This window comes from Triticum aestivum, chromosome 3B (assembly GCF_018294505.1).
Source record: "Triticum aestivum cultivar Chinese Spring chromosome 3B, IWGSC CS RefSeq v2.1, whole genome shotgun sequence".
NCBI classification, from domain to species: domain Eukaryota; kingdom Viridiplantae; phylum Streptophyta; class Magnoliopsida; order Poales; family Poaceae; genus Triticum; species Triticum aestivum.
In genome coordinates, this window is record NC_057801.1 from 314,776,702 (window position 1) to 314,796,236 (window position 19,535).

A 19,535-nucleotide genomic window follows, 5' to 3' on the forward strand; every position below is an offset into this window, starting at 1 on the left:
ATGTATACTCGTCAACCTCTCAATCCCAAGAGTTGACGAAACGAGCTCTTGAGAGCAATGATGCATTGGGATCCCGTGGACTATCCTTACCATCGTTCTCTTCGCGCAACGACTACGCGCTTCAATTCTACTTGGCTCTCACACGGCTATGGCCTATTTACCACTTGTCACCTTATGCCCATACTATTGTGTTCACTTTGCATTTTATGCCTACTAGTTGACCCGTTGCGCCAAATGGCGCAAAGACCCGCTAAACTCATGTTCGTGATGAAAATAGTTACATAGGTAAGGACAGACGATGTATATACTCTTTGTAGTTTGCTAGTAGAAAGTCATATCTGAAATTAAACTAAACCTACGTTTAGTCGGTTTAGCCGTGGCCCGCTGAATCCATATGGGCCTTGAAGAGAAAACATGGTTTAGTTGATTTGGTTGTGGGAAAGCACATATGGTAAGAAATTTAATCCCTTTTAATAAAATAAATTGTGTCTTACTGTCTACGATGAGATGTACATACACATTTCAATTGGGTAGTACAGACTCTCATTCAAAACCATGCTACGCTGAAAATGCGTGTATTTTCAGGCAATCTTGGCAATCTTTTGTTTGAGCTAAGAATTTAGATCACTATGTAAAAACAATACATAGAATATAAGTATACCTACCACCATGTATAAAACCATTTAAGAAGCCCCCTTTTTAAAAAATTAGTGTTTCTATTAAAAAAATGTGTTTGAAAAAAAGACTATTTATGTGCCACTTAGACTTATATCTATTTGAAAGTGGTCATATGGAACTCAGTCCGGCCCATTAAGCGTTTTCTTCGCCTGACCTGCTTGGAGCAGAATATGAAGCGGATGGGCATCGAATGGCGCCACTGGCATAGTGTCCCATTTCAAACCAAGTGTAACTGAAAATAAATGCTTGGCAATTTGACAATACCAATGATCCCTTTAATAATGAAAATTGAAGGTTCAAACTGTGCAATAGAGTTTTCAAAATGAGACCATAAATTCTCTCTATACAATTTTCTGTGTTAGCTCGAGTTAAAAAGGCGTTTAGATATATATGCAATGGGCACATTTTAACCAACGTGTTAAAAAAGTTTTCCATGCTAGTTTAACTTCTGTGGCTTTTAGTGGATGGCCAACACAAGATCCCATTTCAAACCAACATTTCAATCAACGTGTCAAGTTTTTTCATACGGGCTTAACTGTTGTGGCTTTTATTGGATGGCCAGTGCAAGGTCCTATGTGGGGCTATAGCTTTCAGCTTTTACATTTCTTCTACAAAAAGACATATACATTCACATAATCATGAAAATGTATGTTGATCAACAAATCTGCATGACGTCATACTTGTCACTCTTGTAACTGAATACCTGTTTGAATGGTTATCCTGCAACATACTAACACATGTAGTCTATCAAGCATATGTGATTGACATTCTCGTTATCAAGTAACATGGTTGAGCTCATGTAACTATGATACATTGTCATCGACAGTGTGAATATTACATGAGTAACTACAACATTTTTTTATAAGGATGGGCAACAGCAACCTTGATACCCTGTTAATGTTCATCTCATTCTTCCAAAAAAAACATCTCATTCCTCGCTGCTCTGCTCATACCTTGATAATATGGATGCACCAAAGAAATAAGCACTTTGTGCATATATAAATATAGTAGACATGAAGGAAAATATGGAAGTCAACACGAAGAAGGTAGGCTACAATCTTACGTGAACCATTAACCTGCAAGGCACTGAAGATAAACTAAACATAATGACTTGACCCCAATGATGCTAGCTTATGGTAGTCATAGCCTAGCTGATAGACAATGAAAGTGATCAGAAGACCAACAACAATTTTGAGTCCAGAAGAGGGTATTTCTTACTATTAGAAAGGTATTTCTTATAATTACAGATAACACTATCATTTCTAAGTTCCATGGACCATAGAAGCTCTGATAAGCAATGCTTTTATTAGAAAGATGCACTCACATATATTTTTCTAAAATCCCAAATGGGTTGATCCATTCCAGGTAAATATAAAATTCATACCCAAAAAACCCAAAACATAGATGGGGACAGTCTTTAAGGCAAAGCAAGTATTTGACTACTTCACACGGAAGCTTTAAACATTCCACTTTTCTGGAGTAAACATGGCGATGGCACACGATGGCAAGGGAACAAATTGGAAGTTTAACAGCTCTATGTGATTTGAGTACAGTTCAAACAGAACCTATACATAGGTAGCCATATGGAGTTTTAAAGCAAGATAGAGGCCACCCCAGGCGGAACTATGAATAGTGACAAAGGAACATCAAAGTGACACTAAAGAGAGAAAATAGCGAAGATGTAGGAAGCATGTGCAAATATAAAAAAATCGATGGCTTCTGAAACACCGGTCAAGAAGCATCAAAATCGGTACTACGAATAACCTATAGGGATTTGTTAGGACCTCCGGTATAGAACATTAATCTATTATTTCAAAAACAAGAGGGTAATATACTTTAAGAAAATCAATAGTGAGACCATGCGGGCACAGATTAAAAAAGGGTAATATATTATGTGGGACAAAAAATGAAAAACTCAAAGACAAAGTTGCATAATTAGCACAAACAATATTTGGGTTTAATCCAAGTAATGAAGTTAGCGTTATAGAAATGCTAGATTTTTTGCACTTCCCTTCCGGTTGTTATTAGATGGGCATACTCTTAGATAGAACTAGCCACTACAATACAGGTTTCCCACAACATCAACTCATTTAAGGCCTTTCAATAATATAGCTATTTTCATATTAACCAAATCACATCTGATCTGGAGATAATAAACCTTAGTGGAAATTCCACCAAAAAATCATTGGAATATATACTGCGAGTTTTCAGTTAACATGATATTGGTACAAAAAAGAATGTATTTAGAGAAACATAACTAAGCAAGCACACTGCACACATATCTTTAGAGCATCGGACAAAGAAGCTGGATTGATGCATGTACCAAAAGCTATGTATCAGCTAGAAACAAAAAGGGTGGAAATACATAGTAATTACATGAATATTATAACTTTGATGCATCCCACTGTCAAACGTACCATCCTGTCATAATTGCCAATCTAGGAATACGTCCTGATCTTTTCGAGGTGCTTCTCTAACCACATGCCTGTAGACTTGCCTATCTGACACCTCTTCAATGTTGACAGGAGTTGTATTCATAATATCATCATCCACAACGTCTTTCCTGAAGGACAAATTAAGTGCAGTCATGTTTGGTATCTGTTAAGAAAAGGTAAATATATCCTACCGCAAGATACCACCACATTGCTTTTGTTTTCGTTGCTATCATACTCATGTGACAGCAATATAGAACATCATCAGAATGTTTACAGTATATATACTGAATTAATATATGTATGGCTCTTTCAAACCAAAGATCCCTAGGTAGCTGCTTTATCACAATATGCTGAACTGTTATCTTTTCAATTCAAGTGTTCAACGGGAAACTTACTACTTATTGTGGAGTTCCCATCTCTACTTAGTAGAAAATAATTCCCTTGAAAAAGGCGGGGAATCCATAAAGCAAAGAGGAATTCATTTATAGATTCGGAATTAACCAATGAACTAAAAATCAACAGTGGCTGTACATGAGCACTAAATTGGCAGCCTGCACACTTGTGTTTCTCTAAATTTTATTTCTATTATTCTGAATACAGAAACAACTACGGATTTAGCTTCGCCTATAAAAAAGACGATTCTAGACCCCATGGAACAAAAGGTAACCATGGTAAACAGATTCTGATGACGTTCTTAGGAAAGAACGACAACAAAATTAACACTGTCAGCACAAGACAATTCATCGAACATCTTATAGGCAAGCACAAGGAGAGACATCAAACCTTCAATGCGAAAGGGAGAATGCTCCGATGACGTACGAAGGAAAGACGGCAACAAAATTAACCTACAAATGAAGGGGGCGAAGCCAAGAACTCAAGATATTAGACGGCTATAAGAAACAAAACTGTAAAGAGCAATGGCAGAAAACGGATGGGGGCGAACCTCAACCAGCTATACCCATCCATCGGAAAAGCATCATTGCAAAAAACCTGAGAAAAGAGCGTAGGCCACTTCCTTCTCTCGGCCATCCATGGCTCGGGGCACAAAATCTGGGAGTGAATCCCCCGTCCATCCCCTTCCCCGTTGTTCCCCTACCTCCCTTCCTCCTCTCCACCACTCATGGCTTTCCACCACCAGTCATGGGAGACGAGGCCAGGACAGGAGAGAGGATAAGCAGTAGCGGCGGCCGACGAGGGACGGAGGATGGATGCGGTCCCAGACTCGCCACGGCCTTCTGTGCCCGCCCCAACTCGGGAGGTTCGTGCGGCGGTGGCTGGCGAAAGAAGGAGGAGGCAGCGGACCGGGGCTGTGGTGACGATGGAGGGAAGAGGAAGAGAAAAAGAGTTGAGGCGGCGGTGCTGTGGTTGTGGTGATCTAGGAAGGAGCAGCAACGGAAAGATGAAAGGAGGAAAGGGAAGTGCGCGGTCTCTCTCCACACCGGTCAACAAATGCAGCTCGGGAACAGACCCACTAGTGCGGCGAAGGCACGTGTACCAAGAGACCGACTGAACCCACCGTACATCGACCCACGGGAGAGAGCCGGCCTGCACAGAGTAAAATCACTATTCTGACCCTTTCAACGAAGTTTGTCACAAGATGAACTCGATGTGAAAGTATTTCACGATCTGACCCTTTTAGCAACGCCACAGCCTCCGGCGTTTCTGCTCAACATAGAAACGCCGATGTAGCTAGCGTTTCTGATCAAGAAGAAACGCCGAGGCAGCTAGCGTTGCGGACCAGGTAAGAAACGCCAAGGGCGCTGGTGGTGCTGCCCATCATTGAAACGCCAATGGACCATGGCGTTGCTACCCTCTTTGATCATAATTAATTAGCCTTATTAGTTAAGCTGTTCATCCACATTTCACATGCACATGGAAAAGGGAAGCAACGCCATGGACCCTTGGCGTTTCAATGATGTTCAGCAACGCCAGCGCCTTTGGCGTTTCTTACCTGGTCCGCAATGCTAGCTGCCTCGGCGTTTCTTCTTGGTCAGAAACGCTAGCTACCTCAGCGTTTCTATGTTGGGCGGAAACGCCGCGGGCTGTGGCGTTGCTAAAAGGGTCAGATCGTGAAATACTTTCACGTTGAGTTCATTTTGTGACAAAGTTTGTTGAAAGGGTCAGAATAGTGAAAAAGCCCGCCTGCACAAGACATAGATGAGCACGCCCTCCAAGGACGCGCAGGCTCGGCGCACGCCTCGCATGGGGGGGCATGGCGTGGTGCTCGCACGTCTCCCCACGACGCACGACGCGGGCAGCGTGTGAGGAATGACGCGACCGAAGTAGTTGACCCGAGGAAATCGCCATGAGATGCCCAGGCAGCGCTGCCGCTACAACTGACGGGTGGGACCAGCAGCAGTATGGGGCCACCTGTCATCGCAAAAGCGGGAGTGTGAACCAGTCGGGGTGCACATGCGCCTTTCCACCCTGCGCTGGCCCTCCAGGACGCACGACACACCGCGGCCCCTCCGTGACGCACGCCACATGACCTTCCCGTCCAACCCATCCCGTGAGGAGTCTAGCTACGGCAGTCGACGAGCGGGGCCAGTAGCAGCACGGGACCATATGTCATCGCGTGTAGAGCGTCCAAAGCGGGTGCGCATGCGTCATCAAACCACCCTCCGTGGCTTCCCAAGATGCACGACGCGAGTAGCGGGTCCCAGGATGCATGTCGCGAGCAGCGGATCGAACGCGCGACGCGCGAGGACAGGCTCGTTCTCACCCGCCAGCGTTTCACCCAACCAATAGTGCGGCCACAAGAGCCCACCAGTCATGGACGTGGAAAAATTCAACCACGGGATGAAAGCTGTAGTCAACGAGCAGACAGCATAGAACGGCTAAATGGACACGGTTGACCAAAAAGAGCTCGATCGAAGGGCCAACGAAAAGCGAAATCGAGCGACCCCCTGGGAGGCCCCGGCCACCTTATATGTTTAAATTACTATGCTTTTGCCATGCAATTGTGACCCTTGCTTGCATCTACCCATGATTCATCATTATGCTACTCCTATGTGTATTTGCATGCTTGGTGGAGATCCTTGTTGCTATTGCCATGTTTACCATGTGCTCCATGCTATTGTTGATTCTTGTGTTGGGAGAGTCATGATGTTTCATTACTATCTACATAGGACTTCTTGCCAATACATTGACGATACTTTCCTCATATCTTGCTTTCATGCTTGTGCTATGTCATGTGAATTATTCATGCCCACTATTTGCACACATGACACGATTGCCATGATTACCTCTAGTACGTTGCATATTTGCACTACTAGCTTGCTTGACTTGATCACTATGATTGTTTGCTTTGTCACATCACCCATGTTCCACTCTTACTCGCTTTCTTGGGTTGATGACATATATGTTGATGCCTCTCACTTGATTTTTCATGATCATTGTCTCTTGTCTCCATTAGTTGCATCTTCATATAACCTTATTGAGTGCCAACTTTCTATGCTTATTGATCTTGGAGACTTGGACACTTTACTTGTGATGCATGCTTTTTTGATTGAGCCTCTTGTATTTGGTTGTTCTTGCATCATATGCCTCCATACTATGAAATGCTCCCTTGTACTTCCTTATGATGAGCATGGTGCATACACTTGTTGGGTATATTACCACACGAATGATAGGTTTTGCACTTCCGCTAACCTCATTTGTTTTTCCGAGTGTTTTCCATGTTCTTTCATTTTGAAGGATTCACAAGGCATTACTGTCACGAGACATATTGGGTATGTGAAGGCATACATAATGTGCAACTCCAACATGTTCGGGAACATTCATGAGGTGAACTCCTTCCCTTTGAGCCATCCTCAAGTACGCATATTGGATGGGTCACTCTTTCATTATTGTTTCCTTCTTGTTGTCTACATGATACATCTCACGAACGGAGGAGCGACATTGGAGATTTGCTCTATGGACCTTCACATTGAGGAGCGCTCGCACTTATTGGATGCACCTTCGGAACTCCACTCATGCCATGACATCGAGCTTTGGTACATCAACACTCCTTTGAATTTTTGTACCACAACCTCCATATTTGTTGATGTGCTCACACATGTCATGCCCGATGGACATATCATAGTCACCGCAAGTTTGCACCCCATGCATGGATTGACTCACATAATGATTGCCTTGTTGCATCTTGTATTCCCATGTCATCCACGATATATGAGCTTGTGCATTTCCTTAGCAAACTTGTTGTGATCTGCCTTGATGGCATATTCATACATCATGATCATATTTGCCACCATCAATTGCATGATAACATACACATATTGAGCACCCATTGCCATGTTCATGCTCTTGATAAACCATCACTCTATGACATCATTTTGCACAATGATAGAATTTGTAGCTTTGTGCACCATGACAACTACCACAACTTTGTGTGCATGACAAATGAATTTGCTCTTATGAATGCTTTACATATCATTTTACATCTTTTGGATAAGCATCATGTGTCTTGCGACGCACAATCTTGCCGCACGGACTCATACTTACTTGATGGACACTTTGTGTGGCTAACCATTGTATTTCCGAGTGTCGTTTGTGTTTGCTCTTTTTGCATGTATACCACTCCGGCGACACCTTGGAGTACTTGGATTGCACAATGTCTTCAACTCCATCCAACTACAAGTCTGTCCACGACAACCGTTTCCATGGTGATGAGGATCACGATCCGAGGTCGGATATTTTCCAAGGGGGGGGGGGATGATGCAGAGCATCCCACGTTCATCCCCATGTACACTCTGACTACTCTCCAAGCCCCAAGAGGACATATGACGAGACCTTGAACATACGCCATTGGACACAAGGTGAACTCACTCCTCTTCGAACCGTCACTTTCCACATGTGAGACATGGCTACTACCTCATGCAAGGACCTTGCATATACCCAGGTACATCTGAGATGACCATGGAGAATCAAAGGACCAAGGCCAAGCATGGAAGAGGAGAAGCAGGAAGAAGAATGGAGCAAGACAGGACTTGCCCGGATCATCCGGACCCCCAGTCGGACAATCCGGACCAAGCCTGGACGATCCGGACCCCCTCCTGGACGATCTCTGTAATGTGCCCGAAGACACCCGAAGCCTTCTCGGCGATGTCGGATCATCTAGACGGCCACCTGGATCATCTGGGACCCCATCCGGATCATCCGGACCATGCCTGCGTGCGTGACTTGGGCCGAGGCCCGTGTACCCCTTCGCCCCTCACTTACCCCTTCGTGGCTTAGACTATATATACTCCTCCCCCTCCTCCATTTGAGGGCTAGCATTGTGATAGCTCATATTTGAGATAGAGCTTTGCTCATCCATACGGATCTCCTCCTCGTGAGAGACCGCTGCCTCTTCAGAGAAGATCCATCTTGGATTCAAGACCCCATTCAAGGGATGACCCTCAAGGCCTCCTCACAGAGATGAACTAGCTACTTGTATCTTCCTTTATTGGATTTGAATCGTGTATCTCTTTGTGTTTCGAGGATCTAGCACATGTGTGACCGGATCTTGTTGGTTTGAGTGATTCTCTCGTGTTTCCCCTCGTGATTTCTCCTCGTGTTCTTCGTGTTCTTCGTAGGACTCCCTCCAATCGTGAAAGATCGGGCATCTAGGGTTCTACCCTACATCAGACACTATGCCAAGTTTCATTATTTTCTGGTGAGTTTTGGATTTACGGAGATTTAAAACCCGAGATTCGCAATGTTTGTGGAAGAGCCAGGACGCCGAGACGGTTGAATTCATCCCCATTCCTTCCATGGGACCTAAACATGCACCCAAGGACACATATGTTTTTTCTAGCCATTTTGGTGCACTCGAGCATATATTTGTTGTCCAGATTTGAATTATGGACATTAAATGCCTAGAAAACTCAACTAATGAATAAAAAAGGTCAAATGAACCCTGAATAATTTCAAAGTTCAACGCGAATCTTCCATTGTTCCATGTTGCGTGTAGAAGAAAATACAAGGCTAGAAGAGGGAGCGGTTATCGTTTCGCCCACTAGGGGACACGTTTCCCTATCAAAACCACGAGGGTTCTTGCAACAGGCTCCGGTTTGTAAGAGGTTTGTAATAAAGCTTGGCTGAAATTGGACATGTTTTTACCATGACATATATGTGCCATGACGTGACACCATGCCAACTTTCATGACTTTCTGGTGAGTTTTGGATTTATGGGGATTTAAAAACCGAGATTCCAAATGTTTGAGGACGAGCAAGGACACCGGTACGGTTGTAATTCATTCACATTCCTTGCATGGGACCTAAACATGCACCCAAAGACACATGTATGACTTTTCTAGCCATTTTGGTGAACTAGAGCATGTATTTGTAGTTCAGATTTGAATTATGGACATTAAATGCCAAGGAAACTCAGTTAATGTATAAAAAGGCCAAACGAGCCCCTCCGACAGAGTGCCGAAAAGGGCCTCTAGATTGGATCTAATAGTTTTGGAACTTGCGGCGGCTGGAATTGTGTTCCCAGAGCTCCCCCAGGGTTTCTGGAATATTTAGGTATTTATAGAGCCGAGAGGTGGTGGAGGAGACCTCCATGGGCCCCACCACCCATTAGGGTGCACGAGGGGCCTCTAGCGCTCAAGTGGGTGGTGGGCCCCATGGGCCTCCCCTCTGGTGCTTCCTTGGCTCCCAAGTTGTCTTCAGGTCCAAAAAAATCTCAAAAAGTTTCGCTGCGTTTGGACTCCGTTTGACATGGATATTCTGCAAAGTAAAAAACAAGCAAAAAACAGCAACTGACACTTGGCACCATGTCAATAGGTTAGTCCCAAAAAATGATATAAATTTGCTATAAAATGAAGGTAAAACATCCAAGAATGATAATATAATAGCATGGAACGATAAAAAGTTATAGATATGTTGGAGATGTATCATATTCCAAAGGAAAACGGAGTCGGGAAAGCTCATGAGGGGCCCACGAGCCACCAGGGCGTGCCTAGGGGGGTGGGCACGCCCTGGTGCCTCGTGTGCACCTCGTGGGTCCCCTCGACTGTTTCTTATTTTTGTATTGTTTTATAATATTTGATAACTGACAGAAAGTATTTTTTATGGAAATTTTGGAGTCGGGTTACTTACCTTATCACATACCTATCCTTTTCAGGGTTCTGGAGAATTCTGGAAGGTCTCTCTTATGTGTTCCTCCGGTGTCATAGTTTGAATAATGTTAGTTTCGACATAAATAGGTATACCTGAGATATAATGCTAATTCTTCGTCCATTGACCACCCTCGCATTAGTGCCTTCGGAATTATTAATCTTAATAGCTCCAGAACGATAGACTTCTTCGATGATATACGGTCCTTCCCATTTAGAGAGAACTTTTCCTGCAAAGAATCTTAAACGAGAATTGTACAATAGAACATACTCACCCACTTTGAATTCCCGTGTTTGAATTCTTTTATCATGCCATATTTTAACTTTTTCTTTAAACAACTTGGCATTTTCATAAGATGGGGTTCTCCATTCATCTAACGAGCTAATATCAAATAACCTCTTTTCACCGGCAAATTTAAAATCATAGTTGAGTTCTTTAATTGCCCGATATGCTTTCTATTCTAACTTAAGAGGAATGGCATGTTGTTCCATAAACCATTTTATACGGAGACATGTCCATAGGATTTTTGTAAGCAGTTCTATAAGCCCACAATGCATCATCAAGTTTCTTAGACCAATTCTTCCAAGATCTATTGGTGGTCTTTTGCAAAATTTGCTTTATTTCTCTATTGCTCAACTCAACTTGACCACCACTAGATTGAGGATGCCAAGGAGATGCAATTCTATGGTTGACATCATATTCAGTGAGTAGTTTTCGGAATCTACCATGAATAAAATGTGAACCACCATCGGTCATTAAATATCTAGGGACTTCTTTCACGACCCGGATTTGGTAAAATCCAAGTCTCTGTACTTACTGTGCTATCCCTCGATCATAGCTAGCACACACAGTAACAAGAATGAATATCAGTAAAACATACATCATTTTACTACAATGGTACATCCAGAATTAAACAAATACATACCATTGGCACCGCTCAATGCTGGCACATAATACATCGGAATAATACGTAGTCGCTAAGTTAGGGCTCCATCAACGCCACCGAGCTCGTTGAGTGTAGACCATAACCCCATCGTCTCTTAATCTGTTGAGATCCGCACATGACAGGTGCAGGTGAGTACGTGGAATGTACTCGCAAGTTGCAAAGGATAATTTAACAGAATATATATATGCAGGGTAGTATTGGTGGAGGTTCCCTTTGCATAAAGCCAATTTTCTCCTATACTAAATTTTTGTAAACTTCTTTTGAGATAGAAATAGTTTTTAGTATAAAAGGTAGGAATGAGACACATGGATATGCGCACCAGTGCTCATTCTCCAAATTTTGGTAAAACATAAATATGGTTGAAGTGAAACACATTCACTGTGCTCATTCCTCAACTTTCCCTTCCCTTAAAACAGACTTTTAGAAAAGAGAGGGGAGATTCTTGTTCAGTCCAAGTCTCCAGTTGCTCAAAATTGCCCGTAACCTAGGGCACGGCTAATCGATTAGGTTTAAACCTCTGCAGAGGTCGTACACGTTTCCCACATGACACAACCAACCCCGTTTACTGTTACACACTTGGATGTACGATTAAGAGGAGATTGTGACGAAGCCTTTCCGTAACAACCCCCTATACCTGACCAAGCCACCCGCAACTTAGGCAATGAAAGCCCCTCTCCAATGGCGGTCCTGAGGTAAGGGTTTCCCATTAGTACTAAGCTAAGCCAGAGCCCATAGTAGCATGTGGGTGTGCTGGAAGCTACATCAAACTGTACTTGGAAGATCGCATTCCCTTGGATGGCAGTCCCCACCAAAAACCTTTCTGCAAGACCCCAGTCGGCCGCATTCACTAAAAGACCCCGATGGGCGCAATCACTTGTAGACGCTCCCGTCAAGGCCATTCCGTCCAGGGAGTAGAAGATAAAATAATATATAGTTTTGTTTTTCAATAGTTTTCACAAAACGTTGCCCCAAAAGAGGGCAAGTTTATTTGTTCAAAACTTGCTTGATTTTCATCCCACCCATTTGTGCAAGCGCGGCCAAACATGGTGGTGAGTCTTTATGGCTCTAGATAAAAAAATAATGCTTTGCAAAAACTTTTATAAAACATGCATAGTGTTAAAATTTAAGGAGATATGCATCATATGAAAATATAGGTCGAAGTATGATCAATTTGCAACTTGCCTGAGTTCTCGAAGAGGAAATATTCTACTCTGGGTTGTCTCTCCTTCTCGTTATGATATATCTAATGATAAAAGTAAAATACTTCAACACACAACAAAATCCAAATACTGATCCAAATAAAGATTAAAATAAAATACAAGTTATATGACTGCTAATGTTACAATGACAATTAGTATTAGGTCATAGTTGGGGTTGAGATAGTAAAGTTTCGAGGATCAAATTTGTATAAAGAAATTATTTAGAACAAGTGGGCTCATGGTCCACTTTATGTTACTTCTAGAAATCACAAGTGGTTAGGGTTTGACCCCAAGGTTCCAAGTCCATGGTTGGAATGTTTGAGAAGCCCATCTAAAGGTGTCATATAATGATTCCCTACATGAGTTTCAAACTAGTGGATCAAGTACCAAAGTGAGTTATAGAAATTCACTAGGTACGTGTTTTTTAAGAGAGTTAAATCCTAAGTTGTGAACCTAAAGAAGTAATGAACATGTCGAAAAGTGTAACATAAAGATTCTAATATGATCAAATGAACCTGAGATCCAAGTTCGTAGAAGGAAATAATTTGACTGAATTGTGGAATAATTGATATGACAATTTCGGTTGAATTCCTAGTTTCAAGTCAAAAGAGTGACAAAAATTGAATGGGAAAATGTGACAAGTGTTCCAACAGATAGATATGATTCCGAAAACCAATTTTTACATAATAAACTTTTTCATATGAATTATAGATTAAAAGATATGGCAAAAATATTCAATTTGCCATTTAAATCAAAACTAAATTTTAGATTGCCCAAAAGTGAAATTTTATAATTTTATAAAAAAGTACAGGTTTCAATGAATCGTGCGATATCTTATTTTTCGAAATCGGACATACGGTTTGGGAGATACGAATTTCCAAAGTTTGGATATTTTTCTGAAAAAAGAATTACGTGATTTAGGGAGAGCTCACCGGAGTTGGTCGCCGGAGTTGGGGAAGAAGGTCGCCGGAGTAGAAGCTCCCTGACATCAAGTAGAAGGAGGACGGTGAAGAGGTCGACGAGGGAAGTCCGTTGGGCAATGTCCCGGGCTCGTCCTCGTCCCGTGGCGGTGTGGAGCGGCCGCCAGAGCTGCAGAATTCCGACGAGCAATTGATCGAGATGGGGAGGGAGATAGCTCCCGAAAGGAGAGGGCTTCGGACGATGGCTGAGAGGGGCTCGCGGGGTGCTTTTTATAGGGCTCGGGGAGGTCAGTATTCGAGCAGAAGATGGAGTTTAATGGTGGCTGTTCCGCTCCCTTGTAATGGCCACTATGGGAGTATCCAAGGCGCACTGAGGGACGGGAGGGGTCGAGGGAGGCAAGGTGGTTTCGTTCAGGTGGTCAGTGGGTGCGGGGAATGGGAGAGGACGGAAGGAAGAGGTACAGGCATCCATGAAGTTCTCCTTCTGTACGTGTACGTGATCGTCAGGTGGAAGAAGACCGTGAGGAAGGCTGGGCCTCGCTCTTGTTATTTTGGTGGGCTCAGCCCAGTAAACTAGGACCAGTTTTTTTTTAATTTGGGATTTTGGTGATTAAAAAGTTTAACTAAAATAATTGTGAAAATGTTGATAATTACGAGAATAATATTTGTACGGCTATTATATAGTTTTACCCTAGCAATAATTTTTATTATTCATATAATTAGTTTAAATGATCTATGGACCCATTTTATTCTATTCAAATATAAATTTTTAGGCCATGTCACTAATACTGTTTTGTTTTAAGCAATTAACCATCAAATTAAAACATGAAAATGATAATCGTGCTAAATTAAATATTTCCATTTTTTTGGAGAAGTCACATTATCTCCTCTCATTGAGTTTATTAAGTAATTTGGAAATATTTAAATGGCACTAAAACTCCGATTAAGATCCAAGTTCAGATGGAACTAAAAATTCAAAGAACTTCACATAAAATATTCTTCCATCACATTTTGAGAAAGTCATTTTATTCTCACTCCATTTTTATTTGTGGTTTCAAATATTTTGTAGCTGTCCAAAAGAAAAGCAATTGGATGAAATATTTGAAACAAGAATCAAAAGGTTTTAATTTCCCATGAAAATCAAAGCAATTCACTCAATAATATCTTATTATTAACATTCTAAAATTTGAAAATTTTGGGGATGTTACAAACTACCACCCTTAAAAGAAATATCGTCCTCGAGATTTGCATAGGCTAGCAAGAAATAGGATAGGGTTTGGGTTTCTTGGGTTACTTCCCCGGGGTTTGGTCATAACATATATAGGTTTGCAGTTTATCCTTTTTCCTCTAGTCTTGAGAGAATGTTTTCAGCATGCCTATATTCGAGGCTTTTGTCACCATTCTGGATCTTTGATGATTTCTTGTGTGACCCAATTATCATTCTAGGGTGTTTGGGGTGCTACCACCCTTAAGAACAAACTTGAGGGGATTTCCACAATTTCTTCATTCCTTGTTGGTTCTTCATAAAGATTCTATGTTCTGAACCGAGCTTTCCCTCAAAAGAAAGTCTTTCTCAAAATCCATAAAAAAACTACCTATTGAAACTCTCATGGCAGTCGATAGCTTCTGATGCAATTCTTTGAAGATCTTCGTATTTATTTCTCACCGTTCAGTCTACATTAGGCATAGTTGCCTACCTATAAGGGTAATACATCTTACCATTCTATGGTTATAGGCTTGTCGCAACGACACTCTACTAGAGTTTCAAGTCTCTCTGACTTACCAATCAACATATGAAAGCATATAATAAGAGTCTCCGGTATGGGGGCCAATCCATCCCGTACTCAAATCATTTCCTCATATGCAGATAAGTAAATCGCGTGTTCTAACACTCGGTCTTTCTCACTCCTCCTTAAGACGTCTTCACCTACAACACTAATAAAGCGCTTTTGGGTGACTTTGTTCCTACACATGTTGTGTTATAACTTACATGCGAGAAATAGCGTAACTTTTGTGCGCCAAAGTTGCATTCTCCTTACGAATAGATTCCTTATTACATCCTTTAACCACTCGTACAACTTCGAGTTCAAAATAGCTTATTACAAGTGCCGCCATCCACATGGATTGGTATGGTCAAGCACGTAAACCCAACATTATTCCTTACTCCTTCGTAAGAAGTTTAGTCCAGCTGAAAATGTGCGATGTAGTCCTTGAATTCATTAATCCTATGCTCCTTCACGGCGGCCATGAACTTCATGTCCATCAGCTCAGCATATACTTCCCGCAAGTACTCTTGGGCATGACGGAGTCTGGCTTCAAGGATTTCCCCAATCTGACGTATGGCTTCCATGGCAGCTTCACGAACAGAGTCGAAGAAGGTGGTTCGAGGTACTCGGGAAATGAAAAAGTATTGCCCAGTAGTCTTTGGACAAACTCCTTTTTCACGGAAGAGGTGTACTTTCACGTACCAAAGTTCCACTCCATTTTCAATGAAAGGATAACCCTTGTAGATAGCATCTCCTTTAAGGTGAATATGTCCCATCATATCCTTCAGGATCTTTGGAAAATCATGGTCACTAGTCAAAGTCATGATCATTTCTGGACCCTTGTGGAATGACTCGTAAAGGGTTGCCATCAGCAGGTGAAAAGGAAGGGTAGAGTTCAAAACAACAAGGCATGTATCTCCTTCGAAGAAATGTGGTTGTTTCCATGAGGAAACGTTTAGTGGTTGGTTCGTCCATGGTTCAAGGTTTTGGTCTAGGTGAGATAGAGCTTAGGAAGGAAAAGAGATGTACACACACACACACGCCACAATCAACAACCAACTCATATCTCAATGTTCTTAGCGTTTATAATAGGCTCGTTTACTATGGTTTCGTCCTGAAGTCTTCAATCCTTCAGTTATTGGAAGTCTTCAGTGTGTGATGCTTCACCCGTTTGAAGGTATCCTGTTAATCATCCGTAACTTGCACCTCTCAAGGTTCAATAAATAATACCAACCTATGGAGTTCTTATCCTAATAACACAAAATCTTAAAATCATACAATTCAAATGACAACAACATCAAATCAATGGCAAAGAACTCCAATAAACTCCAAATTCACTCATAGATTTCAAACAAACAATTCCTATGGTACCTTCATCCACATGAGTTGGCATGGTCGGGCACACTAATCGCACTCTTTCATTTATTTCACAACTCTCATGGTGGGCTTGGATTCAAGTAGGATATTCCTTGGTAGTGGTAATCTTTAGCTTCTTCATATCCAACTTAGTCTTGAGTGTCCTGAGTTCTTCTTCAACCTCTTGGATGTACACTCCAGTACCGAAGACTCCTTCGCTTAGCATCAATTCCATGTAGTAACCTTTAGGATCTTGAAAATCCATACCAAATATCATTGTCAAAGTCACTGGAGTCTTGGAGATTGGTCATCTAAGTTTTTTGAGAGCAGACGAGAGCTTAGTAAAGAAAAGAAGAGGATACGAGAATACTTGTCAGTGCTATTGAAAATATAAGTTGTTCCTATCAAGGTTTTCCTATTTCTTAACCATTTTCTAGGGTCACGTCCTACAGTCAACGTATGCTCTGATATCATTTAGTCACGACCCGGATTTGGTAAAATCCAAGTCTCTGTGCTTACTGTGCTATCCCTGGATCATAGCTAATACACACAGTAACAAGAATGAATATCAGTAAAACACACATCATTTTACTACAACGGTACATCCATAATTAAACAAACACATACCATTGGCACAGCTCAATGCTGGCACATAATACAGCGGAATAATACATAGTCGCTAAGTTAGGGCTCCATCAACGCCACTGGGCTCGTTGAGTGTAGACCATAACCGTATTGTCTCTTAATCTGTTGAGATCTGCACATGACAGGTGCAGGTGAGTACGTGGATGTACTCGCAAGTTGCAAAGGAAAATTTAACAGAATATATATATGCAGGGTAGTATTGGTGGAGGTTCCCTTTGCACAAAGCCAATTTTCTCCTATACTAAAATTTTTGTGAACTTATTTTGAGATAAAAATAGTTTTTAGTATAGAAGGTAGGAGTGAGACACATGGATATGTGCACCAGTGCTCATTCTCCAAATTTTGGTAAAACATAAATATGGTTGAAGTGAAACACATTCACTGTGCTCATTCCTCAACTTTCCCTTCCCTTAAAACAGACTTTTAGAAAAGAGAGGGGAGATTCTTCTTCAGTCCAAGTCTTCAGTTGCTCAAAATTGCCCGTAACTGGTGGCACGGCTAATCAATTAGGTTTAACCCTCTACAGAGGTTGTACACGTTCCCCACATGACACAACCAACCCCGTTTACCGTTACACACTTGGGTGTACGACTAGGAGGAGATTGTGATGAAGCCTTTCCGTAACAGCCCCCTATACCTAACCAAGCCGCCCGCAACTTAGGCAATGAGAGCCCCTCTCCGATGGCGGTCCTGAGGTAAGGGTTTCCCATTAGTACTAAGCTAAGCTAGAGCCCATAGTAGCATGTGGCTGTATTGGAACCTACATCAAACTGTACTTGCAAGATCTCATTCCCCTGGATGGCAGTCCCCACCAAGAACCTGTGTGCAAGACCCCAGTCGGGCGCATTCACTTCAAGACCCCGATGGGCGCAATCACTTGTAGACGCTCCCGTCAATACCATTCCGTCCAGGGAGTAGAAGTAAAATAATATATAGTTTTGTTTTTCAATAGTTTTCACAAAACGTTGCCCCAAAAGAGGGCAAGTTTATTTGTTCAAAACTTGCTTGATTTTCAACCCACCCATTTGTGCAAGCGCGGCCAAGCATGGTGGTGCGTCTTTATGGCTCTAGATAAAAAATAATACTTTGCAAAAACTTTTATAAAACATGCATAGTGTTAAAATTTATAGAGATATGCATCATATGAAAATATAGGTCGAAGTATGATCAATTTACAACTTGCCTGAGTTCTCGAAGAGGAAATATTCTACTCTGAGTTGTCTCTCCTTCTCGTTATGATATATCTAACGATAAAAGTAAAATACTTCAACACACAACAAAATCCAAATACTGTTCCAAATAAAGATTCAAATAAAATACAAGTTATATGACTGCCAATGTTACAATGACAATTAGTATCAGGTCATAGTTGGGGTTGAGATAGTAAAGTTTCGAGGATCAAATTTGTATAAAGAAATTATTTAGAACAAGTGGGCTCATGGTCCACTTTATGTTGCTTCTAGAAATCACAAGTGGTTAGGGTTTGACCCCAAGATTCCAAGTCCATGGTTGGAATGTTTGAGAAGCCCATCTAAAGGTGTCATATAATGATTCCCTACATGAGTTTCAAACTAGTGGATCAAGTACCAAAGTGAGTTATAGAAATTCACTAGGTACGTGTTTTTTAAGAGAGTTAAATCCTAAGTTGTGAACCTAAAGAAGTAATGAACATGTCGAAAAGTGTAACATAAAGATTCTAATATGATCAAATGAACCTGAGATCCAAGTTCGTAGAAGGAAATAATTTGACTGAATTGTGGAATAATTGATATGACAATTTCGGTTGAATTCCTAGTTTCAAGTCAAAAGAGTGACTAAAATTGAATGGGAAAATGTGACAAGTGCTCCAACAGATAGATATGGTTCCGACAACAAATTTTTACATAAGAAACTTTTTCATATGAATTATGGACTAAAAGATATGGCAAAAATATTCAATTTACCATTTAAATCAACTAAATTTTAGATTACCCAAAAGTGATATTTTATAATTTCATAAAAAAGTACATGTTTCAGCGAATGGGGGCATATCTTATTTGTCGAAATCGGACATAAGGTTTGGGAGATACGAATTTCCAAAGTTTGGATATTTTTCTGAAAAAAGAATTACGTGATTTAGGGAGAGCTCACCGGAGTTGGTCGCCGGAGTTGGGGAAGAAGGTCGCCAGAGTAGAAGCTCCCTGACGTCAAGTAGAAGGAGGACGGCGAAGAGGTCGACGAGGGAAGTCCGTTGGGCAATGTCCCGGGCTCGTCCTCGTCCCGTGGCGGTGTGGAGCGGCCACCGGAGCTGCAGAATTCCGACGAGCAATTGATCGGGATGGGGAGGGAGATAGCTCCCGAAAGGAGAGGGCTTCGGATGAGGGCTGAGAGGGGCTCGCGGGGTGCTTTTTATAGGGCTCAGGGAGGTCAGTATTCGAGCAGAAGATGGAGTTTAATGGTGGTTGTTCCGCTGCCTCGTAATGGCCACTATGGGAGTATCCAGGGCG

At 41.8% G+C, this 19,535-nt stretch overlaps 1 long non-coding RNA gene across 1 annotated transcript; it reads right to left on the reverse strand.

The window, feature by feature from the left end:
* Positions 1-1,644: 1,644 nt before the first annotated feature.
* On the reverse strand, positions 1,645-4,539 carry LOC123069794 (uncharacterized). The gene is made up of 3 exons (XR_006432982.1): positions 4,057-4,539; positions 3,897-3,958; positions 1,645-3,241 (listed from the first exon to the last, which is right to left on the reverse strand). It is a non-coding gene; the product is annotated as an uncharacterized lncRNA (long non-coding RNA).
* Positions 4,540-19,535: the final 14,996 nt, after the last annotated feature.